This window comes from Mirounga angustirostris, unplaced genomic scaffold (assembly GCF_029215605.1).
Source record: "Mirounga angustirostris isolate CCGP_5_RB_7025 unplaced genomic scaffold, mMirAng1.0.hap1 SCAF_1, whole genome shotgun sequence".
In the NCBI taxonomy this organism is placed as follows: domain Eukaryota; kingdom Metazoa; phylum Chordata; class Mammalia; order Carnivora; family Phocidae; genus Mirounga; species Mirounga angustirostris.
In genome coordinates this window covers 82940041-82946099 of record NW_026991709.1, presented here as the reverse complement: position 1 = coordinate 82946099, position 6059 = coordinate 82940041, and the positions used below count along the sequence as shown (strand labels likewise).

Below are 6059 nucleotides of genomic sequence, written 5' to 3'. Positions count from 1 at the left end.
AAAAAGATATCTGATAAGGGACTATTACCTAAAATATACAAAGAACTTTTAAAATTCAACAACTAAAAAACCAATCAACTCAATTAAATCATGGGCAAAAACCTGAAAAGACATTTTACCAAGAAAGATATGGAGATTGCAAATAAGCATATGAAAAGATGCCCAACATCGTATGTCATTAAGGAATTGAAATAAAACAAGATATCACTTACACCTATCAGAATGGCAAAAATCAAAAACACTGACAATACCAAATGCTGGCAAGGATGTGGAGCAACAGAAGTTCTCATTCACTGCTGGTAGGAATGCAAATTAATACAGCCACTTTGGAAGACAGTTTGACAGTTTCTTACAAAACTAAACATATCTTAACTTATCACGCAGCAATAGTACTCCTTGGTAATTACCAAAATGGATTGTAAACTTAACATTCATTTATAGACACTTTATTCATAGTTGCCAAAACTTGGAAGCAACCAAGATGTTCTTCAATAGGTGAGAGGATAAATAAACTATGGTAAACCCAAACTATGAAATATTATTCAGTGCTAAAAAGAAATAAGTTGTCAAGCCATAAAAAGACATGGAAAAATCATAAATGGATGTTACTAAGGGAAAGAGAACAATATGGAAAAGTCTACATTCTATATTATTCCAATTATAGGACATTCTGGAAAAGACAAAACTATGAAGACAGTAAAAATATTAATGGTTACCAGTGCCAGCAGGGAGGGAGGGATGGATAGGCTGAGCACAGAGAATTTTTAGGGCGCTGAAACTAATCTGTATGATACCACAATAGTAAATAATATGTCATTCTACATTATCAAAACCTATAAAATGTTCACAATGAGCGAATCCTAATGTAAACTATGGGCTTTGTATAATAATGTGCCAATGTAGATTCATTGATTATAACAAAAGTACCACTCTGGTGGGGGATGTTGATAATGGGGTAGGCTGTGCCTGTGTAGGGGCAGGAGGTATATAGGTAGGACACCTCCATATTGTCTGCTTAATTTTGCTGTGAACCTAAAACTGCTCTTAAACAGTCTTTTCAAAGATTTTTTTAAAGCAGGGAACATTTGCTATATTAAGATCATACATGTGTCTCCAGACCTAGTTCTTTCTCTAGGTCTGGTTTTATAAAGACTGGTGGTAAACCAAGTCTGATTAATATGATACACTTTATGTAGGAAATGTCTGGGACTCTAGATATTTGATCAACCTCAAGAAATGACAGCACAGATAATGTAATAACTTTTGCAGATAACCTTTGCTAATTTGATGATTACCAGTTGTCATTAAGTGAATAGTAAAACTGTCGTGTTCAGAAACACACAAACAAAAAAGGCAGGGGAGGTCAGTCTTTTCACATCCCTAAGAAATTAATCTGTTTGGCCCATGCAAAATGCAAATGAAATGTGAATGATAACAGTAGACTACTCAAACTTAACCAAGTGGAAGCCACAATCTCAGTTGCTTTGCTGGATGTGGTATCTTTCCTGGAACAGGTAAACATAGCCTCTGGCACTTAGTGTTCATTGAGCCAATGTGTTTTATTCAATCTCATCCTGAAGGATGATCACAAGCATTTCACATTCATATGAAAAGGATAAGAGTACACATTCCTGGTCTTGTCATAGGGCTATATATTAAGCCTCCTATTCTGTTACAATCAAGTCCAGAAGAACTTTGATCATCTTGATATTCCATAGAGCATCACACTAGTTCACTTAATGAGGTTATACTAATTAGGCTGGTGAGCCACAACTGGTAAGTACTCTGGCTCTTCTATTTAGACACATGCATATCACAAGGTAGACGAGAAACCCTATAAAGATTCAGGGACCCGACACATTAGTAAGGTTTTCTTATGATAAATAAAAAATGTTTTTTCAATGTTTTATTATGAAAATTTTCAAACACATAAAAAAGTTGAAATAATTTTACAGCAAATCCTTGAATATCAACACCTAGATTCTATCTATAATTAACATCTCACTATACTTGCTTTATTTTATTTAATAAAGTGTTTAGGAGTTCAATAATCTGGAGCATGTCAGGATATCCCCTTTAAAATAAAGGAAAAATTGTTGCATCTTGCATGCCCTATCACTAAGAAAAAGACATAGTACTTGAATTTTGGAGACAGCACATACTGCTCTTAGGAATACCACTCTGATTTATTTGTTGGACAGTCGGAAGACTGACAAATTCTAATGGATCCCAGACCAAAAAGAAGGCTCAGCAATAAGTCAAGTCTGCACTACAAGATGCCCTACCCTCCAGACTATATAATCCAACAAATTAGATGGCACCAGGGGTATTCATGGTAAATACATGCAACCATGGTGAGCACAAGTGTGAGATCTTTGGAAAATGATAAACAAAAGCTACAGTAGGGAGACACTTCAGATTTTGAAGCAAGACTGTCTTCTGTGGCAGAAACTACACATTTTGTAAAGTAGTCCTGGCTGTTATTAAGCTCTAGTAGAGATTAAATCCCTCCAAATGGCTATGTACGTGTTGTAGCCCATTACGAATTGGTATTTTCCATATCTACCAAGTTACAGAGTCAGACAAGTGCAGCAGCAACCTATCATACTATGGAAATGGCACAAAATCAGGACTAAGAAAAGTCAGAGGGTACAAAACACCTACATTAACAGGACTTCTGACTCCTGTTATCACTTACTTCTGCTGCATCAATGCCTAAACCTAACATCTTGTTGAAGGATGGGAAGTATTCCCAAAGCCAGCTGATGGAAGAGGAAAAATCTTGGGACCTGGTTCATAGCTGAGTCAGCACAATATGTTGGAACAAACTAAAAATGGACTGCTACTATAATATAGTCCTTCTGGGGGATGGCCCTAAATGTTAGTTGTGAGGGATAATCCTTCCAAAGACAAAGCTGGGAGCAGTGTGTATGATTTTTTACTTTTTATGTAGTAAAAAAGTAGCATGAGAAAGATATATATAGACTCCTGAGTATTGGAAAATGGGTTGGTTTGTTGGTCAGGGCCTGAAAGGAGCAAATTTGGAAAATTAAAGAGAAAAAAAGGTCTAGGGAAGAAGCACATAATGGACCCACTTGAAGTGGGTACAAAGTGGAAACAGATCTCATGCTACTGCCCACCAGAGAGCATCCAAGTCAGGGGAAACACTCAACAATGAGGCTGACTCATCCTGTGACTCATCCTCAGCCAGCCTCCTTCCTCTACCACCCCCATGCTTTCACAATGGGGTCAAGAATAGAATCACCATGGTGGCAGGAATAGAGGCTATGCATGTTCCCAGCGGTATGGACTCCCACTCACCAAGGCTAAGCTAGCTGCTGTTACTGAACACCCAACCTGTCAAAGTGTTAACAACCTGATACAAAGCCCTTGATAAAGTAGCAAAGCTTGAGATCAGCCAGACACTTAATGTCAGGTTGATTACATCAGACCCCTTTCACCCTGGAGAAGGCAGTGATTCATCATTACTGCAATTAATACTCACTCCCATATGGCTTTAATTTTCCTGTCTGCCACGTCTCTGTCAGCACCACTATTCAAGGGCATATAGAATGCTTGATTTACTGTCATAAGATTCCCACATAAACCAAGAGACCCATTTTACAGGGAATATGTGCAACAATCGATGGACGAGTGAGGGATCCATTATTTCTACCTCATAGTACAACACCTGGAAGCAGCCAGCCTACTGGAACAATGGAATTGCTTACTAAAGGCTCAACTAAGGTGATAACTCAAGACAAAAGCCTGTATGGAGTTGGGACATTGCCCACCAAAATCAGGTATATGAACTAAACAAACAGCTGTGCTGTGCCCCCAGTAGCTAAAATAAACAGGTCTAGACATCAAGGGGTGGGAGTAAGATTTGTCCCTCTCTCTATCATTCACAGTGGTCTACTTACAGAATGTGTGCTTCCTGTCCCCACATCTTTAGGTTTGACAGGATTAGAGTTTTTGGCACCACTGCTTCTACTAAGGAAAACAGTGGGAATTCCATTAACCTGGAAGCTATGACTGCTGCATGTTATCCTTGAGTTCCTCTTGCCAGTAACCTAGCATACAAAAAAGGAGCACTTTGAAGATTCAATGACAAATATGTGGTGCAAGCAGGGGGTAGACTGTCTCAGATGATCCTGTGCCCTGTTTCACTTCCTCTTGATCATCTGATTCCATTTGCAATTGTGGCTGTGGTGACAGTTACATGGCAAAGGTGTGAAGAGTTCCAATATTGACCACATCTTGCTTCAAGCATATCTTCGGCTTGCCATGGTGTTTTTCTGATACTGAAGGAGTGGGATACCCACAGGAGTTTACTGGACATGGATGCTTGCACAGCCCAGGTGCTGTGGATTTAACCTCCCTGAGGCAACCCTCAACCAACAGGAGATGGGAGCCAATGGACAAATGTTTCCAGTTGCTGGCTCCTGGGATCATTTCCCAAGTAAACTACCTAAATGCAAATTCTTTTCTCAGGCTCTGCTCTCCCCGGTAACTCAAGCTAAGAAAGAAATCAGTGAGAGTCAACATAGCTCTTGCAAATAAGATAGAAAATGCTTCAGAATAACAATAAAAGCTTTCATTCTACAAATACATCAGCTTCAAGGGCAACAGAAAATATCAGTTTTGACTCACTTTAGTCAATTCCTCCTCTTACCATAAACCAAGTTAAGACAGACAGACTCTTTGCAAATTCTTCCTCAGCAGACAGAACAGATTTGTGTTTGTTTTCTATTGCTCCTGCAAATTACCACAAACTTAGTGGCTTAAAACAATACAAATATATTATCTTACAGTTCTATAGGTTGAAAGTTCAACACATCTCACTGGGCTAAAATCAAGGTGTGAGCAGGACTGAATTCTGTTCTGTAGGCTCTAGGGAAGAACCCATTTCCTAGCATTTTCCAGCTTCTAGAGGCTTCCCACATTCCTTAGCTCACAGTCCCCTTCCTCCATCTTCAAAGCCAACAATGACATGTTGAGTTCTTTTTATATCACATCACCCTGACCTCCTCTTCAGTGTCCCTCTCCTACTTTGAAAGACCTTTGTGATTATACTGGGTCTACCCAGATATTGTAGGATAATCTCCCTGAGGTAAAACCACCAAATTAACAAACTTAATTCTATCTGCACCCTTAATTCCCCTTTGCTGTATAATGTAATTTATTCATAGGTTCCAGGGATTAGGATATGGACATCCTTAGGAGTAGGGTGGAGAGCATTGTCCTGCCTACTGCAATATTTAAGAAAAAGAGAGTTTTACATTTTCTTTTAAGTCCATCTTCATATTTATTTTAGATGTAAACTTTCATTTAATTTAATACAACTTTAATTTCTTGGTTATAATTACACTGACTCATAGCATTTGATTATATTAGGCTGGTAAGTCCATTTTCATTTTATAGGTGAACAGAATGGGGCATGAAAAGCAAAAGAAAAGATAAAAATAAATGTAAGAAACGGAGAGGGAAAGAAAAAGGAGGAAGGAAGGAAGAAAGAAGGAGACAATAAACTTTGATTTCATTTTTACTTATGGAAAGTATGCTTAGCTACTCAACTGAATGAGGTCATTGGGTTGGTATGATGGTTAATTTTATGTGTCAACCTGACTTGGGCTAAGGGATGGATAGCCAGATAGCTGATAAAACCTTATTTTTGAGTGTGTCTGTGAGGGTGTTTCTGGAAGAGATTAGCATTTGATTCAGCAAACTGAAATCTGAAGTAAGGAGATTTGCCCTCACCAATGTGGGAAGATACCCAGTCTACCAGGGCCTAGATGGAACAAAAAGGCAAAGGGCAAATTCTTTCTCTCTTCTCAGGCTGGGACATGGGAGCTCCTGGGACTCAGGCCTTTGGATTCTAACTGGAACTACAGTACCAGCTTTCCTGATTCTCCAGCTTGCAGGTGGCAGATTGTGGGACTTCTTTGCCTCCATAACCACATAAGCCAATTCTTATAAGAAATATCCTCTTAAATATATCCCCTTAAATATCCTAACAGTTCTGTTTCTCTGAAGAACCCTGTTTCTCTGAAGAGTTG

The 6059-nt window shown here is 38.7% G+C and overlaps 1 pseudogene; it reads left to right on the top strand.

The window, feature by feature from the left end:
* The first annotated feature begins 1024 nt into the window (after window positions 1-1024).
* On the top strand, window positions 1025-1164 carry LOC123835043 (small nucleolar RNA SNORA72; annotated as a pseudogene).
* The last annotated feature ends 4895 nt before the right edge of the window (window positions 1165-6059 follow it).